The sequence below is a fragment of the Halichondria panicea genome, chromosome 1 (genome assembly GCF_963675165.1).
Source record: "Halichondria panicea chromosome 1, odHalPani1.1, whole genome shotgun sequence".
In the NCBI taxonomy this organism is placed as follows: domain Eukaryota; kingdom Metazoa; phylum Porifera; class Demospongiae; order Suberitida; family Halichondriidae; genus Halichondria; species Halichondria panicea.
The window spans coordinates 8,181,437-8,209,430 of record NC_087377.1 but is presented as its reverse complement, the minus strand read 5'-3'; the positions used below and the strand labels follow the sequence as shown (position 1 = coordinate 8,209,430).

At 40.3% G+C, this 27,994-nt stretch overlaps 2 long non-coding RNA genes across 3 annotated transcripts; one reads left to right on the top strand and one right to left on the bottom strand.

Annotated features, from left to right (window-relative positions):
- The first annotated feature begins 8 nt into the window (after positions 1-8).
- LOC135341898 (uncharacterized) lies at positions 9-27,952 on the top strand. Its single transcript, XR_010396684.1, has 8 exons — positions 9-165; positions 1,711-1,761; positions 2,273-2,406; positions 2,510-2,602; positions 19,850-21,260; positions 21,452-26,801; positions 27,433-27,519; positions 27,682-27,952. It is a non-coding gene; the product is annotated as an uncharacterized LOC135341898 (long non-coding RNA).
- Positions 17,802-19,124, bottom strand: LOC135342156 (uncharacterized). 2 transcript variants are annotated; one of them, XR_010396776.1, is made up of 3 exons: positions 18,992-19,124; positions 18,310-18,942; positions 17,802-18,232 (listed from the first exon to the last, which is right to left on the bottom strand). It is a non-coding gene; the product is annotated as an uncharacterized LOC135342156 (long non-coding RNA). The 2 variants fall into 2 exon arrangements; XR_010396775.1 differs by having other exon boundaries at positions 17,802-18,942.
- Positions 27,953-27,994: the final 42 nt, after the last annotated feature.

Below are 27,994 nucleotides of genomic sequence, written 5' to 3'. Positions count from 1 at the left end.
CCGCTCTAGACATTGGAGATGCAAGAACTCTGAAAACCGCAGTAATAACTCTGTGAGTCTCATCCTGCATGTGCGCATAGGGCCAGGGTGATGCTTGGCACAGACAAAAACTCTTAACAGACTGGTCTTCACAATCTACGTGCAGCCAAAGATATATAATTATAGGTAAGTTAAACTATTATTAGTTCAGTTCGTTCAAGTATCCTTTTTTGAGGTTAGTAGGAGAATAGAGTGTAGTGTGGATAAACTCACAAAATATATTATTTTTATTTCAATCTGTGACAATAGTTGGATCAACTCTGTATGTACCGTACTGTAGTCTTTCTAATTATAGCACACTGAAAATGGCCCCTTTTTGGGAACCGAAAAGAATTATTAACTTAGAATGATCAAAAGAGCCTTGCTATCAAGATCTACTATCTGTGTTCAATGAATCCATCACGTTAGCTTATGTTTTGTGCATGTGACTGTTTGTCCCGCCCTGATTCTGAGATAACGTAGCCCTATCATGTTACTACTGCTGCAAATGAGTTTACTTCTAGCTACTGCACCCCTCCAAAAAAATCATGCAGTCATAATTATGTCAAGCTGTCTTCTGACCTTTGGAAAGTAGGAACTACTGTAGAGCAAATGTATAGCTCAGCTGTGCATGCAATGCAATACGTAATGAAGCAGATGAAATTGTTTACTCACGAAGATCACTGCTGTTAGAGTTCAACAAATTTTTATCTCACAAAAATTACCTGCTGTACGTTAGTGTTGCAAGCAAGCGCCAACATTATTATTTGGAAAGAACGTCTGGCCGTGTTTCAGAGGAGGGGAAATGACGCTGGCTGTATGCCGTTGAAAATTTTACAGAATGATTTTCTAAGGAGGTTTTATGCTTAAAACTATTAGTCTAGTTCTTAACTGTTCTTACTGCATTGTACACCTTCAACTCGCCTGAAAAAAAATTTTTTTTGCTAAGCGGAAAAGCTACTCAATGACCTCTAGTGTTTGTACAGAGCCTATAATTATGGTCCCACTATGTACATGCACTGCTTATGTTGTATGGTTTAAATTTTAAAATGCATTTAATTTTTGTGTATACATGTAATTTCCTGCATGTCTGAACTTTTGAACTGTACCATGTGCTAGATAAAAATGGATACAGTAGAACCTAGCTAATCCGGACCCCTTTAATCCGAAACCTCGCACATCCGGACAAAATGGCAAACTGAAAAAGAGGAGGGGCTGTCAGTAGAATAGAGTACTGCGCATGCGCAATGTAAATTGCTTAGCTGAATCAGCAATAATTTTATTGATAAACTGCTCAAGACAATGGCCACTGCAAAGAAAACGAAGAGAGCTCACAAGACTCACTGTATTGGAGAGAAAGTTGAGATAAAGACTATTCTAGCTAGCAGCTTCCCTTCTGGCCACAGTAATATCATAATACATGTACAAAAGTGTCTTCGTTAATGATATTCATAATCAATTAATAACATCTGTTAATCCAGAAATTTCATGTATTTGGATGGGGTCTGGTCCCGCTCTATTCGGATTAGCGAGGTTCTACTGTATACATGTATGCACTCCTGCCTGATGTGTGTAAGAGGCTTTTCTCAACTGATACACGTAGAATAATCATTATAGCTACATGTAGATCTATATAATTATTTGAATCACTGTACAATTTGGTATGACATCATTGTTTTTTCATATTTCCAGGCTCCCCCACCCCTCTGTATGAAGCCCTGTCTGGTCACTGAAACAGAGTCTGTAAGTTAAATTAAATTTTAGTACCGTATACCGTACTGGTGGAAAATTTCGTGCAATTCAATATTCTGGAAAATTTCGCAGGTAGTAAATTTTGTGGAGTTAGGGTGTGGCACTATCAAATGCTTATTATAACCACTCCTAATTTAACAGTTGAAAGTGAAATATTATCCGCAGAAGGTCTTTTTTTAGCTATTTTTTCTTCTGTTTTCAAAACAGAAACACTTGATCTGTTTGGGCCGTAGAAATTTCTAGCTATACAGTAATTACGTTTTAGTAATACATAGGTGAGAATCAGTGAAGTACGAGTATAGGTATTTGTGCCACATGTTTGTTAACTGTGAGCTTATAGACTCAAGGCCTTCGATGGTAGAAAATTGTGTTCTATCAAGGGTATCGCAATTTTTACGGTCGCCTTAATCAAAATTATATGGTAGCTGTCATGAATATTGTGTTTGTCCAAGGTTCTGAATGTGACTTACGCATATATCTTCTATTTAACTACATTCCTCAGTGTCACAGAATCAGTGCAGAATTTCTTCCGAATATTGACAAAGAACAGACTGAACGCGAAAGACCTAGATCTAAAATTATTCCTCGCCTCAACACAGATGAGAAGTATATCCCTAGTTCAGGATTATCACCAAGGTAACACTGACTTGGCATTAATATTTTGGAGAATACTTACGAGATAGCATGATATTTTTATAATTAATATTTTTTTCATTCATCCCATTGCACACATTTTTAGCAAAGTTCCGGTTGCAATATCAATATCTCGTACTTTTTTTATGCTCAAGCTGCTCCAACTTCAACCTGGTTGTGGATGCACAATTATAATGAGGTTTGATTAGTGTGATGAGGGGGAGTGGGGGCTGTTTCTCCTGATCTGGTCTTGGCCATATTAAATTGAAGAAACCCCCTCTCCCTCCCATGCCTTGACATGTTTTACTTGACTAAGTTTACAAGTGTAGCATAATATATATCAGTGAGTGTTCACAGCTTATTATTCCAGTGCTGTAACATATGACCCACGAAGTTGTAGACTATGCAGGGTGTCATACAGGATTTTGAAGTAGAGGGGGGAAATGAGAAAAGTAACCAGAAAATGTTGCTAAAAAAAGGTTAACTGTTATTTCAATACCCAGCTATGGACACTCAGTCATAATTGAAAGGGGGGGGGAATTGGAGCTAGGGGGGGGTATCCCCCCTTTCCCCCTGTATGACACCCTGCTATGTTGGTTGATATGACCTGGTAAACTGTATGGTTAGGCAGGCGGGCTACAATCAGAAATTATACTGCGTGTGCCAGCTTGCGCAATACATGTTAACCAGGAGCAATGCAATTAGGACAAGAAACTTGTTTTCAGTGTTATATATAGCTATTTTTCCATTCTAATGATTTTCAGTATAAATAATGTAAGGGGAATCAGAGCACGAGACTTTATTTTACCACAAACTGGCTATATTGCTAATATTGCTCAACCTTAAATGTTTCGACCCCCGGAAATTACTAGCCATAATTATATACCGTATAGCGCGAAATTTTCGAGGCACTTATATTTCGTGGATTAGCCTCTAAAAGCTATTTCGTTGCACAATGTTCGCGGAATGACTGCTTACCGGAAGCCACGCCTTTAAATCTATGCATGTTATAGCAGGTAATTCAATTTTTGTGGACTTAATTTTCGTGTAGGATTCTAACCCACGAAATCCGCGAAAATTTCGCGCTATACGGTATATATATACGCTGTACGAGTGCTTCGATTTATCATAATTATATATTATATAAACTTTTGCATTATTATTTTGTGGCCTATAAAATTTAATTATGAACACATTATAGACAGTAATAACAATAGATAATTCTAGAAGTTCACTTGACCGTGATAAATCTTTAAGGAAAGTAATGTGCATAAACAGATATTCACACAGCTAGACTAGCTAACAAACTGACATTTACAATTCCTTCTTCCGGTCGACGTGGACGTGGCCACATTTGGGGAGGTGCAGGTGGCCATGGCCGGGGCCTTTTTTCGCCTTCTTTCTCTTTTTGTCTCCTTCATCTTTACTCTTATATCCAGCTTACTCCCCAAATGTGCTCTAGGGGGCACTGATCGAAATATCTCGAACTGAGAAAGGGTTACAGAAAATATCATTCTACATAACGTACATATAAGCTTGCAAGCTTTTCTTGGCTTCCTGCTCAGATGAGGACGAATTCAGCGAGGCAAGGTCTGCCATCTTGAGACGGTACTGGTAGAGCTGGTGAGTGGAAACGGTAAGGCTGATGCCATTAATGATATATATGTGCATAATTTGATCCCTAGAAGAAGACTGAGTAGCTAGCTGTTTTTTCTTTGTTTTACAGTCACACAAATACAGCAATCTGATTGGTTTATACAAAAATCATTACGTCTGTCAAATCGATCCGTAGGCGCTAGGCCTACTCTATAATCATTCTATATAAAATATCCTTGACAACTCAGCCTGACACAACACTGCTTTCAACTTGACTATCCACGTCTAGCTCCTCCTCCTCTTTTTGCCCTCCATTTTCGTTGGATGCTGACGATCGTCTTGGCACAAACATGCTTACAATGTCGCATTATTCTTGGTCGTTCAGGGTTCATTAGTAGTGGTCCTAGAATAGAGGTGAAATCAAGGAACAGCATCATGCATTACTTGAAAGAAAGTGTTGCGTATATTATTTTAGAGGTAGGTAGCGTGCGATAATGACGTGTATGAGTAGAGGTAGATTGGACAGTGTTGATATTGTACTAGAACGGGCGATGGGCGATGTAATGTACGTGATGATAATTATAGATGTAGGGAAGTGGACAAGAATTAAGAGTAGCTATACATACACAAGGTATACAATGGTGAGTGGGCACTTATCTCATTTCCTATAGAGTTGCTGTCAGGATGCATGGATTTAGATCAGGAAGGCATGGATTAATAATTATTATTGACTGGGCATGCGCACGAAACCATTCCATTTGAGAAATGTTTAGTGGTTTAGTGTTTAGCTTTTCTGTACTGCACGATCCTGGAGTGTAGTGACGTTTTTAGTCCGATGGATGCGTGGGAGTTGGATCCTCCTCTACATGAACTCCTGAAAATTGTAATAATTATATTCTTTTTTGTTCGAACGATAATAATAATTTTGGGTTTTTTATTAATTAATTTATTCATTAATTAATTAATTTATGGAAGATCTCCCATGAAGAACAGAATTTTTCTTTCGATCCTCGTCTTTCCGTTTCAGGGCCTTCGATGAAATAATCCAACTGGGACAGAGAAATTGCCCTGGTCAAAGAACTGCACGAGGACTTTTTTCCTGCCACAGAGCTGGAGGATCTGGCAGGATTCTCAGCTGTTTGGCTGCGAGTGAGCATTAGTGTAGATCCCTAAGACCGACTTGAGCTGGTGTGTGTATTAGATCCCTCGAAGAAGACGATCTATATATACAACATACGAAAAGAATAAATAAACAAGAAACAAAATGCTAGACATAGATACGTGCATGTAAATAGTAAAGCTAGCATGCTCAGCATAGTTCAGTCTTTTGGCTGGAAAATTGTTAGTCGCTGGACATGTTTCAGGTTGAGTATGAGGGTGGATCCAGATGGTGCGGGCGTATCGAGCAGAGGCCTTGTTCTTTATTTCTTCGCGATCTCGTCTTGATCCTCTGCCGTGGCACGTTGTGTCCATCTTGTCCATGCACAGAAAAGTGGGGCCAGGGGTACAGGTAGCAGAGGAAGGAGAGCGCTATAAAATTAAGGAGAGTAGAATGGAGGATAGGGCCCAAATGGAGCTGGATGTGGTAGAAGAGTATGGCTTCTGAAGGGTGCCCGTGGTCGAGAAAAAGTGGGAATGCTGTTTGCTGTAGTACTAGACATAGTAAAGCCAGTGCCGGTGATTGGTAGAGCTGGAGGTGGTGGATTGGAAGCCGTGACTGGTGGGTTGGCAGCTGGTGGCAAGTTGAGAAGATCCTTCTTGGATGTTGAGGTCTCGGATTCCTAGGAGTTCTTCCTCGGGATCAGACATTCTGGCTTTGACTGGATTGTGAAGCATTATCCCGAGATTCCTTTTATATATATAGGAGGCTGGAAGTGATGACGAAGATGATGTTTGAGGTTATCTAGTATAATTATTTTTCGTCTTAAAACAATTAATTCATGCGTGTGCTCACAAACCAATTGCATTTGTATACACAAGAAAATGGGGATAGTTAGCAAATAATGGGGTGGAAGATTGCAGTTATATTGTTTTGACGTGGAAATTCGCAGCTTTAATTATGGGCGATACGCGTTAGTTTGTGACTATGTAGTTGTAGTGTTATAGGTGTGAATCAAGGCATTGACGTAATAGTAACTTGCCGCCCAACTGTGGTGATCCCTTGCTTGAACTTCTTTAGATCATCGAAGGGGATACTAATTGCACCTCCTCCAGCTCCACGGCCTCGGCCTCTACGGTCCAAGCCCTTGACCCTGGCGGGTATGGCCCTAGCCCCTGGCCCAATGCCACAGACCTGGTGGTGGGCGTATAGCTTGTGCCAAAGGAGCTGGAACCATAATTTATAGGTATTAATGAAACCATAGCGTTAAGGAAACCATAGGAGCTTTGTGCAGTGTCATAATACAGCACACTACTGAAATGAAGCAAGCTAGTTCTCTCACTGGAGGAGCCTTTCCTTTGAAGGTAGTTTAAAAGCCTTCCTCACTCATCGATTGCTCTAATGCAATTTTTCCAGGCCATCTCTCTCTGCTCACTCCCCTCTAGAGGTCAATAGGTGAAGGCATTGGCCTTGATTTTAAGGAGCATCAAGGGCCTTTTTTTCCTCTCATTCCACTGCAATTAAACTCCTTTCTCTGTTGAAGAGTGAAAAGCAACTTATTAATCTTCAGCAATAACAGCCTATCAGCTGATTCTTGCGTAGAATGATCGCTAGGCGTTGTTGAGAGACGGAATCACAGGATGAGAAGGGGTTGTAGCTCGAGAGGGGGTCATTGGAGGCAAGTCAAACGATTGGAGAGCAGGTATTCAAAGGGATAGAGGTGGAGCATATACATATATCAAATTTTTACATGCACTACAAAAAAAGTTTGTTAAAACAACGATTTTTTTATGCTTGAAACAATTGAAACTCCAGTAACAATGCTAAATCGAGATTAGTAATGATGTTGTTCAGTAGTAGTCAATTTTAATTAGTCAAAACAACGAGTACATCTTGAATTAAAGTAATAATTCGCTTAAAAGTAAAAGTTAATTAGTCAAAACAACAAGTTTATTTTGATAATTCGCTTGAGTAAAAGAATTAGTCAAAACAACAAGTATTAAAGTAATTCGCTTAGGTATCCTCGGCCTCTACGGTCCAAGCCCCTGACCTTGGTGGGTATGGCCCTAGCCTTGGCCCAATGCCACAGACCTGGTGGTGGGCGTATAGCTGGTGACAGAGGAGCTGCTGCTGCAGTAGGAGCGCGAGCAGGAGCAACAGCTACTACCACCAGGCCTGGAGAAGATGGATGTATAGTCCTGGATCTGGAGCTGCCACCAGACCTTGAGGAGCTGGACTCAGTGTTTTCAGTGTAACTGTTGCCATTCTGTAACAGAGTTGTACCGGACAAAATGGTATGCAAGCACAGGGAAAAGAAACTCGCCTCTTTCAATGCAAGTTGCAAGCAACAATGAAGAAATAATGCATGGGAACAAATTAATCATCGTCACATTTATCTTATCATTAATGTACTACTGTATTTACCACAATAAAGATTGAAGTATGGTGCGGTATCCGTGTTTTGGCGGGGCAATAGGTGAGCCAAAAACTGAGCCGGGTCAATACGCGGGGTACTAATTGCGTCCAAAAGGGGAATTGCATAAAATACAGTTATTAATTAGTATTTTAATTTTCTTCTGCACTTGATTCTACAAAGATACAGATCAGGGAGCACTAAAATAACACCAACAAGATGACATGCTCACTGCTTATGCCTGTTCTGTTAGAGATTATGGCTAGGTTTAACTGAAATATGCTAATTCTGTTGTATAGCAATAAAGTTGTGGCAGTATACGTCTGCTGTTTGATTATCAAATTCTAAGGTCAAAACAATAATTATAGGTAATTGATCACCCACCACAGTCACAGCTAGAGTTCCAAGCCAGGCACAGGCACAGCACCAGCGTCTCTTTTGTCGCCAAGCATCTGTTAAACGGACACAATACTATTGCAAAGATTCTGCAAAACAGTACATTACTTCCATAGTACATATAGCCACACTCGCCACTCTGTTTACAATGGAATGATAATGGAAAATGTATCCTGCACAGATTAGACGTACAAAAAATTAGTAGCTTCTTACATGCAGTGAACGAACACACAGTATTGTGCATTTCAATGTGGCAGTATACTAATTACAGCTCACCATGGTTCTGAAATCGAACATGTAGACATCATTGACCATAATTATCACGGTCAGTTTGGAGCCCTAATGTAGAACGTTGTCTGCTCACCATGGTTCTGAAATCAAATAGGTAGACATCATTGACCGTAAGAACGTTATCTGCTCATCATGGTTCTGAAATCAAATAGGTAGACATCATTGACCGTAAGAACGTTGTCTGCACAGTTCTCACCATGGTTTTGAAGTCAAATAGGTAGACATCATTGACCATAATCATCACAGTTAGTTTGGGGCAAGTAGAACGTTGTCTGCACAGTTCTCACCATGGTTCTGAAGTCAAACAAGTAGACATTATTGACCATAATAATTATTTTTACAATCAGTTTGGAGCCTCAATGTTTAGTTTCAGTAGAACACTGGTGAGGTTTTCTGAGGGAGCCGTCCATGGTCATCGCGTACTTCTCAGCCATGCACGTGTGCAATTATTACCTTCCAGGTTGTCTAGAAGGTGTTCATTCTCGGGTGAAATTTGAGGAGACACACTTTCGGTTTCCATTAGCACTTTGTCAGCACTTGCACTTTGTGGTGATACCATAATTATTTGCAAGTGAAACAACTTCTCAATAGTGAGTGTGTCACTGAATTTTCGGACGCAACAGTCTTCTAACCCTTGCCACTCGGTGTTTTAATTTCTTGCAAAGTCCTTGACCCTTTGTGGTGTCATTTATTGACCAATCCATCTCCATATTTCTACGAATATTGCACCTTGCGTTTGCACCAAACACAGCATGTATAATATAGTGTGTGTTGGATGCGTTTAATTCATTACCTGCTCCTCTGGCTTTACCGTATCCCGGGTGCGGCTACCCCTCGAAGCATATAGATCAAAACTACACATGTATTGCTGCTATAAATCGGCCTCTCACAGATAACAGTCTTGAACTTGATTGATAGTCTAGTCACTGCGTGGTTCAGTCTTTTGAGTATGTACTTAGTTGATTTTACTTTGTGCTATTGTGGCTTGAAAGATCCAATCCTTGTACACGAAGCACTTTCTTTATTTGATTCAACAGGTATATACAACAATGTTTCCTCTTGTTCTGATATTATAATTCCGTTGGAAAAGTAACGCCACGGACTTCAAGATTTTGCCCAACTCCAAACAGCAAAGAGATGGCTACCATGCAATGTCTAAACACTGGTGCATTGCATTTCTTTAGACTTTTTCTTTTTCATTTCTTCAACAGACCCCCGTTTATCATAACCATGTTTTTCATCAATAAAAAAGGGTATAGCTGCTTACATCACTTAGTCAACTGTTCACATGTCTCACGGTTCACTGTAAAGCAATATGAAATAATAACATCCATCACAATAATTATTTATGCAGTGCATGAAAAACAAACAAAACAGTGCAAATAATTATTACAGTGCTTGAAAAACAAACAGCAGTGGAACGAAAGCCTTAAAAATTCCATTTATATTCAAAACACGTGTCATGGGGCGAGCATTAGTTTTGATTCTCGTAGTGTGTTAATGTAAATCAATCGCTAATTGGATTCATACGGCAATAGACCTATTCGTTTTACTCACATACAGACAGATAAATTGCAATGTTGAACACTTACTTCTCCAATAAACACAGAATCAGTGAGGAGATACCTTTTAATAGTAACTTCTACATCTGTCATTGACGCAAGTGGCAGTGTAACATCAGTGAACTTGGCGGTAAAATTTGAATTTCTGACATAAACGTCCTGTGACTGTTTTGTGCCATGAGTCATGACAAAACTGGAAGGAAAAAACAACTATGCCAGTGATTCGAAAATAACTAGGGTGACAAAAGAGGGGCGAGCATAAATGCAATCTATAATTGTCGTGTTTAATTGGCCCATAAAGTTATCGTGGTGCAAAAGTTTACAAGACCATGTTTCTTGCTGCTGTTCTCCACTTCCTCCAAACATTCAATTAGCCTATAACTACCTATACGTACCGTAAGTATGGTAAAGCTTCGATTGTGTGTGTGTGTAAAAGTGCATACACATTGGAGCCATATCAATCAAGTTTCTTTGTAACATCGTGGGTGATAATCAATCTTAGAATTGCCTCCAAACATTTTTTCCCCGGGCCATTCCGCCACACACCCATCAACCTTGGCAGACTTGCCTCTACCTTTTCAAATTCGATGTCCATCCTTCCTTGTAATAACAATGAACGATTCAGTTTTGCACGTTTAGCAGAAGGTTCCTCCTGGAATTATTTAAAATTAATCTGACACAATCATTGTTAGTGCATTACCACCACAATATCACTCTCGTCCTCGTCCTCACTGTCCGAACGGCCCCTCAGTAAGGCAGAATGCAGAGTTGCACGTATCACACTGGATCATTTCATCGTAGGCGTCAGGGCGGAGACAAGGGCAGTATAGGAAAATCTCTCTGGTCTCTTGCGGCTATTCAGTTCTTTTTACTTTTGAGTTTACGTACAAGGTGGTGCCTCATATGCTCTGCTGCTGAATAGAGGCCACAGACAGTAACAACCCATTGTGTGCTATTAGAGGCTTATACATTTGGGTGATTTGCAGCTCAACACTTGCAATTGGCTTTCCCATATTAACCTTGCAACCGTGCTTTTCATTCACAAGTATAATTATAATTATAGGTAGGTCTACATTTCAGCTGTCACTTACTGTCTCTACTACAGGGACCTTGCTTCATTGCTACCTTAATTGCTACTAACCTTGCTCTTCATCCTGGCTCTTCGTTCTATAGACTTGGAAAACAGGTCAACATTGACAGGAACAAAATTTAAAAAGCGTGCGCATAGGGAGTCATTTACTCCTGGGGGGAGTCCCCCATACCTTACGCAGGACTGACCGGGGGGTCATTCATTCCTCTAACACCGTCACCATTTTTAGGCTTCCAAAGAACTTTTGTTTTCTCAAGCTACAACTACCACGTGGTACATGTGAACTCTGCAAATTCTACTAGCTCACCTGCGTTCCATTCTTCCCCGAGTCCCTGCATTGGCGTAATTATTTTATGCAGCTTGGTTCAACGCGTCTGCAAAAATATTCTGCTCATGCATAGTATAATTATTATTTATACAGCTATCAAAATTATTCTGCATGTGGACCACGAAATGAGAAATCAATTTCAGTATACAGTTAGTGTGTGGAATGCAGTTTTCTCCCGAGTGACATAGGGAGTCATTTACTCCTGGGGGGAGTCCCCCATACCTTACACAGGAATGACCGGGGGGTCATTCATTCCTCTAACACCGTCACCATTTTTAGGCTTCCAAAGAACTTTTGTTTTCTCAAGCTCAGAAAGCAGTTTACAACATCTACTAAATAAATACTGAGAGGATTCTCAAAATCACCAACAGGGAAGCGATAGCAGCTTTCGTGTTCATTTTCACATTCATTTTAATACAAGCCCTAGGCTTGTGTGATACACAAGAAGTAGAGAACATAATAGTTTAGGTGGACCACGGGTCACAGTGTACAATTGAGAGTTACATTGTAGCCATGATCAATAATTATTCTCTGTTATGTTCTATAATGACAAACTATTAAGTTTTATCATGGTGAAAAGAATTGTATCAAGGGCTACCCTTGGTCTATGTGTTTGAATGTGTGTTATTTCAGAGGGGATCAATTGCAAAAACAGATTATACCACCATTCATAGACTATTTGTTGCAGGTGCTGGTCAACCAATATAAAAATTATACTTACAATGTTCCTGAAAAATTTAGCATACGTAACTTGTTAGTTTATTGAACACAGTTATTAAATTGAAATCGTCTATGTGAAATGTAACAAGACGAATATTATTATTATTAAAAATTAATTATTATTATTATTTTGGCATAAGAGTTGGTATACAAGCGCACAGAAAAGCAACTCCCCTATTTCTCAATATGGAAAATTCCCACATTGCACATGCAGATGTTCACAGTTATACCGTGTCCAACGTCAAGTATATTCAGCTCATAATTATTCTATCTTCAACAAGATTACAGGACGATGACAAGTTAATATGTACGTCGAATGCAACATCACATTTATCTCATCAGCTTGTTCTTGCTGTATTGTTCTGCAATGATTGACAAGTCACTCTCGTGTGCTTGCGTGTTGGGCAATAAGCATACTGTTAGCTACCATGCATGCACTATTCCAATATAACTGCAACGTTGATAAAGAGAAATGATAATTTTTCCAGCAATTGTGGAAGTGCTTCAAATAATTAGCCAATTGCACTCGGTGCTCGCACGTTAGACTATCGGTATAAAGGATTTTCCAGGATAGATTGAGTTTCCATGGTCACATCTACATCACTCCCATATTTTGATTATGTTTATTACACTTTTTTGTTCTTATTAATTTTTTTCCACAGAGAGTTATCAGTCGTGCATGAGGCAACAATTATTATTATTAATTTTGGGGCCAAGAAAATCATTGAGATGTCTTCCGATTAGGAAATGTCCCGGAGTTAGGGGTTCTATGCCATCTTCATCGTTGTTGAGTGGAACTAGGGGGCGACTGTTCAGACATGATTCAATTTGGACAACAGACCTTTACCAGGTAATAAATGGTAACTTTAAATTCCCTGATCCACCAGTAGAGGATTCTTCGTAATAAAATAAAGTCACAAAATACCCATTGACATTGTGTCGTGAAGCTAGAGAGGGATGCATTGGGTCAGTGAGCCCAATATAAACTTTTGGGGATTCTTTATCTCAGAGCTGAGTTCTGCCCTTGTATACCTGTGTACTCACTCATCTTTCCTTCTGTTGCACACATTGTGCTGCATGAAATGGGTGGGGGTGGTACATGCACCAGGAGCTGAAGAGTCTTCTTCAAATTGCTGCTAGGCATGCGCATGGGACCATTTTTTGAAGAAATTTCCAAGCTAACAATTCAGAGCTGCTTTCTATACTTTAATTGACTAGCTAACAGTCTGAAAGGTTTCTCCAGTTATCACTTTTTGCAGTAGCTTTCTAATTCCACGGCCACAAAAAAATGTTGCACAATATCTTCATCTTCAGTATCTCAATATGCAGTATTAGCTTTGATTCCTTCAACAAGTGGAGTACCCCTCTATCAACAAAAGATACGATTATGAAGTACATGTATAGTTAAGTATTTTTATGAGTACTTAATCATTATTTAGTTTCACAGGGACAATTCTCAAGAGATGTTACATGTGTAGCTCAAAGAAGCTGGAGTACTTCCTGATATGACAATTTACTCGGGTAACGTTCTTGTACTTACCTTTTAGGTAACTGGAGGATTCTTCAGGTACCGAGTAGTGTCACACATCTGATAGCACATGTAGTGTTGGTGACGCTCACTCATTGGTGAAAATCTGATAATGTTAGACCAATGCTTGAAGAAGCTATGTTTGGTTTCATACCGCATATACTACAACCGCTGAAAGTTACGTATCGTTAGGGCTTTGTTTGCAGAACGTGCACATAACTTAGATTTCTTGGTACTGCAAACCATAATTTATAGAACCATAACGTTAAGGAAACCATAGGAGCTTTGTGCAGTGTCATAATACAGCACACTACTGAATGTTCAGCAAGCTAGTTCTCATTTTCTTTGTCACTGGAGGAGTCTTTCCTTTGAAGGTAGTTTAAAAGCCTTCCTCACTCATTGATTGCTCTAATGCAATTTTTCCAGGCCATCTCTCTGCTCACTCCCCTCTAGAGGTCAATAGGTGAAGGCATTGGCCTTGATTTCAAGGAGCACTTCGGTATCAAGGGCCTTTTTTTCCTCTTGTTCCACTGCAATTAAACTCCTTTCTCTGTTGAAGAGTGAAAAGCAACTCATCAAATCTTCAGCGATAACAGCCTATCAGCTGATACAGGGCTCTGTTGACATGTATAAGTTTGACACTAATGTACGCATATAAATGTACATACGTACGTACCTGGTTATCCTCAGATTCTTGCGTGGAATGGTCGCTAGGCGTAGTGGGCTGGCTGTGTACCGTTGTTGAGAGACGGAATCACAGGATGAGAAGGGGTTGTAGCTCGAGAGGGGGTCATTGGAGGCAAGTCAAACGATCGGAGAGCAGGTATTCAAAGGGATGGAGGTGGAGCATAATAATACATGTATCTAATTTTTACATGCACTACAAAAAAAGTTCGTTAAAACAACAATTTTTTTATGCTTGAAACAATTTAAACTCCAGTAACAATACTAAATCGAGATTAGTAATGATGTTGTTTCAGTAGTAGTCAATTAGTATAATTATCGTAATAATTCGCTTAAAAGTTAAAAAAATTAGTCAAAACAACAAGTTTATTTTGATAATTCGCTTAGATTGTTTTAAGTAAAAGAATTAGTCAAAACAACAAGTTATTAAAGTAATTCGCTTAGATTGTTTTTTAAGTATATTTAAGCATTAAGGATTCTTTAAAACTATGATTGATGGATTGAATCCATGATAATTCGACAAAGGATGCCATGTGAAAATGTGACGTCACTAGTATAATGTGGTCCCATGATATCAAAGTCAGACGTCAGGTCTCTCCACACGGTTTGGAGAACATATGATGTCTGCCTCTGTGGTTTAAGCGTACAGTGCAAAAGAATTTTTCTCGAGAGTGATGAACCAATCCTCGATCCACAGACTATAAAAATTATTCAAAAAGAGATAATTATAAGTACACAATTCAATTAAGTATGTCTATACAAGCTGCCAGGTCGAAAACATATTTTTGAATAATTATAGAGACATATATACTTTGTTCATCAGCTGCATGTTTAGCACATGATGTACAGCAAACCAGTATGGCATAGCCTTGATGAATGTTGGGATTCATCCAGAATGACCACTCCTTCCATAAAGACGTACTACGATTCCTCACCAAAAGAAGCAAATGCCGGGGTGGATATCTTGATTGATTTCACATAATTATCTGGGTCATCCGTGACCGTGGCTATCATAATAGTTTTTTCAGCTTCTCTACACTTCTCAAGCAAGGCCTACAAACAAACACTTGTGGCTCCAAAGTCTTTTGGTGCTCCTCAAACAAGACTTTCTGAATGCGCGAACATGTTCAGTGGGGAAGGACTGAATAACTTCCGCCGTTTAGTTGTTTCGAGTACAGAGTGACATAGGATATACTTCGGCAACTCTTTTGCCATAGCTAGCTAGCTCATTTTGATGAGAGCTGTCGAGGTGTGACACGTGGTCTGTGTCGTAGAGTGACGTTGAACGGTTAATTGACTACCTTTCTCAGTGCCACGGAATTACAGAGCAGTAGTGGTGACCAGACATTCCCTCCCCCCACATCTGCTTGCGAGACTACCTCCACCTACGAGTACAGCAGACCTTCTCCTCAACTGAAGCCACAGGTGCGCAGCTGTGCAAGAAAATCAACACTAAAAATGTCCATTTCTGCAGCTGGGTGCCGTTGCAGTGAGTGAACACGAATATTCCATATACTACCTACGTTTCACATCCACAGAGTTATATCTATGCTCTGGCTAAGCGTTATAAACGCAGATTTTTTCGTTACAACGCCGTAAGGCTTCGTTATAACGTTTAACTTTCAGCTGACCTGTACTGTACGATGACGATCGAAGCACAGTGAAATAGCTAACAAACAGACACTTAATTTTCATCCAAGATGGCAGGTGTATATCATATAGTGCATCTTGGGTGTGTCAGTGGTCGGTCTGGTTACAGCTCCTTGACACGTAGCCGACTAAATTAGCATCCGCAACAGTGGGAGCACAAAATCAATAATCGTAAGTAGTGTGATGAAATTCTCCCAATGCATTGATGCATCAATAAAGTCCAGAGGCCCTATATAGCCACCACATGTGAAAAGCTGTACATGTACGTGATATTATAATCAAGCACATACCAATTACATTGACGGCCTTGTTTGCAATGAGAAAGACCGACACTGTCGGTTTGTGGATATCGACCCCACCGTATTCTGTTGTTCAATGTTGTCAGTGACATAACTTTTGTCGAGACAAAGTGTAACAGCATGTGCTGAATGCAGAGCTCTAGCTATCCCTCAAAAATATCGTGCATGACATCAGGGACCATTCCTTCTGTGATATGAAAATACTGCAATCAATTCAACAGGGGCCAGACAATGCACCGACGTGATGCTGGTACTGCACCTTTTAGTGTGAAGTCACTCTCTAAAAACTGTGTAAGAAAAGAAGGCATGATCGAGATCAAGTTAGTATCAATTTAATGCCTACCTGAGTTTGCATCGTGCTGTCCACAGCCATACACCCCAGGCAGCAAGATTGTCCGCAGAAAATGTAGCAATAGTGCCACGTAAACGTAACTTGTCCCCATTCTCAAACTGAAATACAACACCTTCTTCCTGCAAATGTGAGGCGTAAACACGCAAAAGTAAATTGTAAGGATTTCAGAAGCGTATTTGTATCTTTGTGCTGAGTCATACATGTAGTATAGAGGAGCTTGTTTTTTTGTTCCATGTGACAGATTTGCAGTATTGAGCAACAAGGTGAATGCTTGCAAGTAATGTGCTTGCAAATAGTACTTGGGATAAGGTTTTCTAGACAGGTTCAGCATATGCAGCACTGCAAAAGTAATAATTATTGTTAATTTGACTAAAAAAACCTGTTCTGTTAATGAATGTCACAAATATTTTTTGCGTCAATTTATTAATTTTGTATGTCATAAACCAGAGTTATCACAACCTGTTGAGGGTGATGACTCTCTTCAAATAGGGTAGCCTCGGCCTGGCTACGAATAGAGCTGATACAGACATTCAGCCATGATGCTTCAACTATTATTGATGCGACACAGAGTGGTAAATCATAGTTCATGCATTGATCTGTGTACTTAATCGTGTAAACTTGTGCAACAAGGTTTATTTTAGTATACGTGTTGGTTCACCCTTGCATGATGAGTAAATTTCCTACTTGCACTCTCAGGTGCATTAAGGCACGTCCAGAATCAAGAAAAGACCAACGTCACATACGTTGAAAAGTGTGCGATATTAAACATATCAATTTGACATTTTGTTTTCTCATAACAATCTTAATCAAAAATAAAGATCATGTAATTATCATGTGACCAATTAACATGAAATTTCCTTGTAAAACTAATTATAAATAAAGCATTTGTTCCAGGTTAGTTAGATCCTATCTTTTCCTGGAATCCTGATGTACATATTATATACTGATGAAATCCTGCTGCGCAAAAGCAGATTCATAGGTAATCATGGTCTATACAAACAACAAGCTAATATTTACCTGAATTGTCCCCTTGCTTGGCTGCACTCTGTCTTGCGCAGCAGGAAACAAGTTCTCTACTATCTAATAGTCTTAGTTAAGGCCTTTAATAGCTACTAGGTAGCCTACAACAAATGCTTTCAGGGTTTTACTCGATCAACTAGCTACACAGCCAAAAATTTCATTCTGTATCGGAACTGGCACAGTGTGTATCGGAAGTGGTTACAGTCGCATACAGATCATGTGATCATTTGTGAATCTGAACATTAGGGGAACAGGTCAGATTCAAAATGTGTGTACACTTATGTATCGTTTTGTAATCTGAGCTGAATCAGACTTGAAATTCTATCATTCTGAAACTGACTGTAAAGCTCTTTTAATAATAGTTTCAGAATTGTCATTATTTTAAAGGCAAAGTGATAGTACAGACAACAAATTAGCAATAGAATTGAAAGCACAAAAGTGATAGTAACAACATGAAAGCTACTGCGTCATGCAGTATACATTGAAACAATACAATTTATTCGTCCAGTCGTGCATGTATACAAATCTGTTTGTTGGAATTGTCTCTCGTTCGACTTGTAGGACATTGAGCGGTCCGTTACTGACAAATTCACAAGTGGCTGTACATTCATGTACTATTGACGTTTCAAGTAAAATGTCAACAGGGTAGACTCCAGTAATCGTATCCGTTAGGGTCAACAGTGGGCAGTCATACTCGTTGACAATTGGTTGTCCATTCAAGACGATGCCCTCAAATTTCTGGACCAGGCACATAGATGAATGGGATGCTAGTCTGAGTACATTTGCCACCAGTATACCATACTGCAGTGTTGTGTGTGTGGTAGAAGTGTGAGGTTGTGTGTGAACACAAGTCGAATGTTAATTTGTAAAGTACGTACCTGTGACATGTTGTCTGTGGTGGCCAATTTAACAGATTGCCCACAGTGAACAAGTTGGCCAGCTTGTGACACAACACCTACATATCTTTGGACATCATCCCGCAGGTTGAAGGTCTCAAGAAGATCCACAGATAGGCCAGTGGGAAGGCTTCCCAGAGTCATCACCTCTCCACCCACCTTAAGCTCAACACTCGAGAGAGATGCAGGCTGTACTTGTTTCTGTAATTTGTGTCATTTTGTATGCTTTCGTCGACTCAACATAAAAATGTGATAATTACAATTCTGAGTGCTCCTGGCTGGTATATCGCCTTGTGTTTGGGTGGTGTTGCTCCATTCGGACCACATTTGAATGGCTGTATATACAAGTACATATGGCTACAAAATGGTTATCAAAATAGTTTTCTTTCGGGGGAGCCTCTTCGTTTCTTTTTGACAGGCATGTCTGCCATAGATTGTAGTGCAGTGGAGACAAAGGGAACAGAAGTAGTGACAATACCACGGCCGCCGGGTAATATGCCTTCTCCTTTTAAAATGTCTTCCAACACGGCAAAGCTGAGAGCAATGTCTCTACTTGACGCAGCTTTATTAGAGTATACATTGTAGTTTCTCATCTTTGAGTTGAAAGCCTCACACCTGCATGAATAAAATTGATGTACATGCAGTGGACAGTAATTTGTTATACCTTTCTGTGTTAAAAGATGATGGGGGACCAAACTCTTTCATACTTGTAGCATGGCAAGCTTGCTGACATAGGTCCATCATAGTCAGAATCCTGGGCCCACTCTGACTCGTACTCGCTCTCGTCCTCAAAATCCTTGTACTGCATGTTGCAATTGATGATCATAATTATAATGTGCATGGGTGAACCATGTAATGAAAACATACCCACGATGGCTTTCATTGGCCAAATCGGAGTGTGATGGTGAGCATGACTTCAGTGGGGACTAAATGAATGAATTGTAATTGTGGTGTTTGCAATCATGTCATACTAAACTTACCCGTTTGAGATCCCTGCGAGGAGCATCAAAAGTGAGGTTTTTCCTAGGACTATATGCATGTGATTGAAGTATAATGGGAGTATAACACTTTAATTGAAGGTCCTTGGAGAGACTTTCCGCATAATTATATGAACACACCTTGAAGTGCTTGAATCTGAGCCTGCAGCTGACTCAATGTTTCTCTGGAGTCTGCGTGCAAACAATAGAGTTTAATGAGCTGCATGTCTCAGACAGAAATAAGTACACCAATTAAACCGTATGCGAGAATTGATTATTCGCAGCAAGTTATTGCCCAGCACGAGTGCAACATGCCATATGCGGCCCTCGGGCATTATGTCATTAAGTGCAATTCCCCAACATACCTCCTCTGATGATAATTATATTATAGCTGCATCTACACTCTCACTTATAGGTATTTAAATTGTACACTCCTTAGTGACAGTCAACTATTATAGACAGTGTACGTCAGGTGGAAATAATTATAAGATTTTACAGATTATTTACATGAACTTATACATAATTATTAATGTTTCTTCACTCAGGTTCCATGGCTGCAGCCAACCTGAAAAGAAATCTTGTTACCATTTACACACCGATGCGAGCCAAGCATATGATGCAAAAGTTTTTGACAAACTATTATAATAAAACCTATACTAACACTATAATGCTATGGTATTAGACGAAAATCAGCAAAATGCTGTAAAAAGTTGCACACATTTATAAATGGAAGTGTAGGAAATTTGCATTAATTATTTTGACCAACCATACGGATGTATAATAGTGTAGGTACATATTGAATGGTGTGGTAACTAATTGTAGTTACCGCTGTTTAAGTACAATTATAATTGACAAAATTTAAGTGGGTGCCAATGTTTTGTAGTAAAATTCGCTAGGTATCTGTTAACAGTATCTGGTAAAACTAGTGTTCAAGCTGGCGCTGTGCTAATGCCTCTCGCCATGTTTTTGCTTTCGCTCAAAAGTATTAGTGTTATCTATAAATGAATTTTATATTAAAGTTAGCTTATCTATATAAAGTCACTGAGAAGAAAACACTTATTTACATGCATCTATTGTTGTTATTTATTGTATTATGTGGCTTACCAGGACCTCAAGAAAGAAGAAAATTGATTCTTCCAGGATCTGTATAGTTCAGTGTATATAATATCTAAGAAGAAAAAACCTGTGTACATGCATATTGTTATCTATATTGTTATATGGTAGTGTTTTGTGGCTTACCAGGCCCTCAAGACAAAGATGATTCTGCCAGGAGGATCTGGATCTGGATCTTGTATTATTTTCTCACACATGGGGAATGAGCGCGCATGCCACAGGAATAATTAAAGGGTGTGTCCAAAGAGATCAATTGCACGTCAATGTCACACAAGAATTCTCCATTGTGTTGCTGGAGTTTAGAGTTTGTTTAATAGAATACCAGATATTTATTCTAACTTCATTTCACGTGCTTTAGCATCTAAATCCACCCTCATTAGATCAGTTTTCTCATCACAGCAGTCGGGGCTAACAACCTGATCAAAAGGAATTTTATTAAAGTTTATAGCAGTGACGATATGGTTTGTGCGGACTTTGTTCGGGATGTCAGGCATGGCCGCATTTCTTTCAACTCGCGTGAAGATACATCAATGATAATTAACTCTATCTGCTGCGATTGAATTTAAGTTGGACTAACTATCTTGCACCATAGTTCTATACTATTACTATATACATGTAATATAATAATTATGTACACCTATTCCTGGTGTGTTCAATGATAATTATTATTATTATTATTATTAATGGCTACTGCTAGCTAGCTTTTTTAACAGATATTTCTGAGTCTTGTAGCTAACAAAAAGCTAGCGCTTTAGTGCAAGGCTAACTCATATGTTGAATAGAAAGTTTGTGCGAACAGATGATGCTATGAAAGATTCTGAAGAGACTGCAACAGCCTTCAATGTGAGTCAAACTAGCCATAACTCGAGAAAGAAGCTTTAGTTTGCAAATCCACGAATCAAAATCCAAGAGAACGTGGCTAGAAGCCTATAGAAGCTGTTAGTTTTCGTCGCATTGCAACCGTTGAGCAGTTACTGCTGGAATACACACACACACACACACACACACACACACACACACAGACACACACACAGTCAGCTTTACCGTATCCCTCGTGCGGCTACGCCTCGAGGCATAATAATCACATTATGAGTATCAAATTAGCGTTAATTGCAATGGTGCTTTGAACACTAAATGCTAGCATTAGCTGCAAACAACTAGTGAGCAGGCTATTTAGCTCCCTCGATATTATTGTAAGACAGGGGGGTCAGAAACATTTTAATGTCTCATAATACCTTCTCATCCTCTGTATATGTTTATGGATAATAGATCCATAATAATAAAAATGACGTTAGCAGGTGTGATATCTTGAGTTTAATTCACGAATATGGAACTCTGAACATAAATTAATCATAAGAACAGCTATTTATACAAACAGAACACAAAGAGAACAATCTAGACTTAGCTATTATGGTAAAACAATAACTAAATCAGGACATAATCATACACAGTACACATAACATCATTTACCACTAATGAGGCTAAAGGTTATTATACTTCCTACATACTATTATGCTAATACAGTTACTGAAATCATCACAGCAGGAACATTAATGTTAGCAAATTAATAGGAATCACATTGCATGTATCGAGGTTACTTTGTCAGTGAAAGCTACCGTATTACTTGAGACATAATTATATATGCGAATTTTGAAGGACTATACTGCAAACGTTTAAGAACATGCAGTACATGCATAGCATGTAACCATAGCACTTAAACATAATAACCAGGTCAAACAACTGTCATTTGAGAAAAGTTGACATGGAGTAAAGACAACAGACTTAGAGCTTGTCAGCGGTGTAAACTTACGAGTACCCTGAGTGATCGCTAGTGGATAGGAGAGTTAGAAACAGTTGAAATACAACCAGAGTACTTCGCGAGCATAATTATCTGGATCGAGCCGGGCGGCCTGGTAGTTTCCAATCCCTCCTACTGTTCTGTCTATGGCAAATTTAGTAAATAAACACGATCCTTGATCGCAAAAGGTGCAAACCCTCAGCTGGTAACATAATTATTGTATAATACAGTGCATGTAGTACGTGCTGTGTGACTGAGCACAGCAATTCCCCGCAGGGGCGACCGCATAGGTTTGAGCTCGCTTGTCCGCACCCCAACACTCGGGCTGGCGATCTCAGCGGGTAAAGACTAGTTAAACTCGGGTCCTCTCTTGATGGACCAGCTGCTCCTGTCACGGAGAGAACAACAACAAAAACAAAAAATTGCTGGTCATATATACACAAGAAAGTACCAGCAGTAAGTCTAAACATAGATATGACATCATAAAATAATGTACACTCCTTCTCGATATTGGGAACAAACTTGACTCGGGTAAGTCCTTTTGTCAGCATGTCTGCTATCATCTGATCGCTGCTACAGTATACTTGAGTTTCACAGTCTTGGCAACAACTTCCATGGAATACAGTATGGCTGTAGCTCCTTGTGGTTCACAATTTAACTCTGAAAGTAAGCCACGTACATTACTTCTTGTGTAGCGCTCGAGAGTGCTCGCTGTTGAAAGTAGTGCAACTGAACTCTGCTTTCTGCTGGAGCACCACTTAACACGAACATGTATCCAGAAGTTGACTTCCTGTCGTTCAGGTCACCAGCCCAGTCAGAATCAGAATAGCCAGTTAGCTCTTTAGCATCGCTCCTTCTATAGAGTAGTCCAAGATCAGCTGTACCCTTGAGGAATCTGACTTTACACCTGCTTCGTTGGTAGAATTTCAAACAATGTCCTTTCAGCATAGCCTTGGCATCTCTCCTCGTACAACAACCTTTTGTGTCACCACGGGTACCTCAGGGCTAACCTCGAAAGCGCACACCGAAAGAACTTTGATCTTCATCAGATAGTGGAGCATCAATGCTAGCTAACGCATTGAAGAGTTCAGTCATCTTTCTGACATGCTCCAACCGAGTATAGCTTCCGTCTAAGATTGACCCATGACTTCTTCAGGGGGGTGGACGTGTACCTGTCGTTACAAGCCAGGGTTTTTATTCATGTTCGCCGGTTGCTCACCAAGTCCTAGATCTTCAGGTGGAACTTCTTCAGCATGCTGTTTGTCAAAGTACCCCTTTCGGAATATTCCCTTCGAGTGGATGGACTGTTCAAAAGCGGCTCCAATTGAACACTAAGTCGTTCACCGAGTCTGGGAGACGTTTGGGCAATGGAACCATCTTCCTGATTCGTGTTGAAGTGCTCAATTGAAGGTGAGGTTACAGTCAACTTCTCAAAACTGTCAAAGAATATCGTCTCCTGTCAGTATGGAGGTCAGGTGAGTTTTGATGTGCTTCTAGCCAGGACCCATCCAAATTGATTCCAGATCGCCAACCATGGCGTATCATATCAACAAATACTTCTATTCTTCTTGTAGCAAGGCGTTTCAGGAGGTGACGGGTACACTGGTAGGTCGCCAGTGATCTGAGGTTCTTTCCTGAGGATTGCATAGAAGAGATGAGAATTTAAGTCAGCGATTGTTTCCCGTCGTTGTGTTGCAGCCTGCATTTTGTGTCGACCTTCGCATGCACAGATGCAATGCTTGTGCTAGACGTTCAGAAACGAATGATGCTGAGGATCCAGTATCCAATAGCGTATTGGCAAGAGATCTGATGCACAGCGAGCGAGTTGAATTTGACAGAGTTTCAGGTAACAATAGAGATCACAGAAAGACACTGACAAAACGTAACATGACAAAACATAACATGCATGCAGGGTATAGTGCACAGAGACTCTTTACAACAAAGAACTATAGTACAAAACAAAAGACTACTAAGGGAGGCTCTGCTCCAGGAAACTAAACAGACTAATAAACATTCCTAACACAAACTATGGTAACTAAACAATAACCAATAATTAAGTCTAAGTGTTAAAACACATAACTAATACTCCTTCTCACTTGACTTAAACATTACGGTTCCACCACTCCAGTTTTCTCTCGGAGTTTGCAAAAAGTTTCACGACTGAGACAAAATGTCAGCAACTATTTCGGTAGTTGGACAATATTTGAAATATTTGAGAGTGATCGTACCTTGTGTCACTTGTTCGCGAATGAAGTGAAGTTTGATATCACGTCCATGGAATTGAGGATTCTTTGTCATAGCGATAGCAGATTGATTGTCCTCATACATTAGAGTAGGTGAGTCTGCAAGTAGAGGTTAGTTGCCTTAGCCAGACAGATTCTTGGGCAGCACTAGCCATAGCAACGTATTCCGATTCGGCAGTCGACAATGCAACACATCTCTGCTTTTCCATGAGATTGCTCCACCACATAGCAAAAATACGTACCCTGAGGTTGACTTTCGCTCGTCAACCATAATTCGGGGTTCCTTTCAGGTAGCGAAGTAATCGTTTCAGAGCTAACCAGTGCTCCTTCGTGGGTGAATCTGGCCAAACTGCTCACAGCATATGAAATGTCTGGCCGTGTACAAACAGAGAGATACAGCAAACTTCCAATCGCAGACTGATACTCCTTCTGGTCCACACACACATCCTGCTTTGGTGAGCTTGGAGGTGTTGCTCACTGGCGTGCTGCGTTTTGAGTAAGTGACTTGGTTGACCAATCCAAATTGAGTCCTGTGTATATTGATCAACCTTGATCCCGAGAAAATAGTTCAGTTCGCCAAGGTCCTTAATGTTGAATTTTGCAGTCTTGACTTCCTCCAGACCGTCTTTCCAGCCAATAATTATGATGTCATCAACATACAATGGGGGTCAATGATTATTGACAGGGTGTCATACAATATTTCAATACCAATATGTAAATTGCCAGCTATGGACACTAGTCATACCACTAGTACCTGAATGTAAAAAAAGGGGGGCCCCCTGTATGACACCCCAGGTTAATTGGACTGGACTAAACGACCTTCGGGTGCATGCGCCCAGCATGGTAGCCATGTGGGCGCATGCGCAAAGCAGTTGCCTCGTGTATACAAACAGTCGTGTATGCTGCTCTAGCCGTCGCCATTGGTTCAATCGCTGCCCCATCCTGCGGAGCATGTCTACCTCGTCATCCTATTCTTCATCTACCACCCTCGACAGCAGCAACAACAACACTGTCGGCGGGTAATATCCGGGGCATTGTTCGGGAGGTCCTGGGAGAACTCCTCCCTACGTCGTCGGGCCATAGCTCCGGATCAGTTGGTATGCCTCCCCGTGGTATGCCTCTCCGTGGAGCAGGTGCAGGTGAGTGGTATACAAAAAAGGAGGCGTATAGTTAGGCTGGCAGGCTGCCTACCAAGTAGGGTTAAGTTAAGAGATTACAGTAGGAGAGTTAAGCAACTATAATTTGTATGTAGGTGTTGAGTAACACGTATCGTGCTAAATCCACAACTCCAGATCTACTGGCCATCGATCTCGGCGCTGGCCAGCTTACCTACAGTAACCTCGGTGCTCGGCACACGGCCGATCTCGACGGGGGTGGGGAGCACTGCCACTCGGAGCAGGACCGGCATGCTGCCATGGGCTATGACACACCCGGTGTCTTACCTGGTCTACGTGGGGGAGGGCCTACCTCCAATCCGAAATCGATCGTCTAAAAAATAGCTGACTACTGGAAGTTTATAGACATGGCAGAGCTGCTTCCAGAATTCTGGGCCCTGCAGAAGATGACTCTAAGAAGGCGTCGTCACGTCGTCCCAAACAGGTCAGCGACTTTCATATGTGGCTGCAATGCTTTGCCGGGAAGATTAGAACCAACGGCAATCCCAGAGCTGATGGCTCACTATTTCGAGGGCACACCAGGAGTTCGCGGGACTTGCCTGGGTGCGGTACGACACGGCTTTTCGACGGAATGCAGCAGTCACGGGGAAAGTCTGTCGCTTGTTTAACGAAGATGCGTGCCGGTACCGGAATTGCAAGCGTACCCATCAGTGCAGTATCTGCGGGGAACAGCATGTACTGCCCTGGAAATACACAGCCGAGGACAGGCACATCTCAAACGCTCTGGGTACTTAAACGAGCATGCTGACTATAAAAAGGCGTGCCGTGGGCAGCTCCGACCGGAAGCAACCAAAAAATGACAAAATGGCAACAATGAATATTCTTGAGTCTTGCAAAAAGACGCCCTTGACAGTATAATGCCCATTCTTTACATTTTTACATTCTTCTTTTGATACGCCTTCTTTCGCTCTCTCACGAGATAGTAGACACAAACTAAAAACAAAAAATGGCTGTCAAAAGTTTATTTCAAGAAGTCTGTTCTCAACCTCAAAAGAAGCCAACTGGGGGTTCCACAGGAGCTAAAGTTCGAGAGTGAAGATACCAAGCAAGTCTTTGTAGGTATAATTGACAGTGCTAAGCGTTATCTTGCTGCCAGAGATGCATTGGCCCAACATAAGGATCTGACAAACTGATGCTGTTGTTGAAGATGTGGACATAAATAACTCAAGTAAGTAGTCCATAGGTCTATAGTAAAAGTAGTAGTCTAGTATAAAGTAATGTGACTTCATCAACCTGCGAACGCTTTTTCGCTTTTTAACATTAATTTTGTTGTTCATTTTTCATGGATAAAGTAATGAAGAGGAGAGTTGAATGTCTGTAGGGAAAGACCTTTGTGTAATATCTATTAATTTGCAGTTTGTTTGTTCATATATACAGTCATTATGCCTCAGTTGGGCATGCGCAAGGTATACGGTAGTGTGTCTGTGTATGTGTAGATCGACTGTTACAGCTGCTCGATGATAAATGAAGCTCGAAGAGTTTTTGTATAATTATTGTAGGCTGCTAATCATAATTATTTCTTGAATTGCAATTAGTTGGGTATGCAAAATAATGCTTATGGTTATGTTTGCTTACTTTGAAAGCTAGTACAACTTGTGTGTAGCAAAATAGAGGAATAACGAGAGAATAAAGTAAAATAAAGAATTAAGCATTATCCACCAGGGCCGATGAATCCATCTAAAATGTAAATTATAATTATGTACAGTGTATTCATTAATAATGGCACTGCATGTAGCTTCATTGCCTACACCGTACCGAGGCATCATCACCCTTTCAGTAACATTCATTTTTTTTCTCAGGTCGCTTTGAAGGACGCTCTGAAGGACTGCGACTGCCTTTGCTTGTTGACAGTCTCCCTGGGTATATCATCAACCTATGTAGAAAATGTAAGTATTACTATCTGTATCAAGCAAATATCCTATTATATCCCTAGCTCTTTGCTGGGGGGAGGAGAGCCTCACTGTCTGGTGCCATGCACCCCACTTGCTCTATTAAAATGGTAGTAAAGATTTTGTTTGATATAGATGTACCATAAAAATCCTTTTCAGAATCGAACTTTCGGTGAGTTTCACAGTTTCAATGCCGTCTATTATGCAAGAAAGCAAGCTTCCTAACTCTTCCACAACGTGCCCTGGAGTATGCTCACTGTAGCTGACCTGGAGCTGAAAAGATTCCTTTATTGTGCATTGCCTTTTGCTGTATCTATACATAAAGTATTTGTCAGCCATTTATTTTATTTTTTTGTTTTTTGTTTCTGCTTCTGGTAAAAAAGAAAAACTACCAAGAATGTATTTCCCTTCCCTTTGTGTATATTTTTTAGTGTGGGTTCTGAGCGCTTTTGCGCAAGAGAAAAAAACAGCT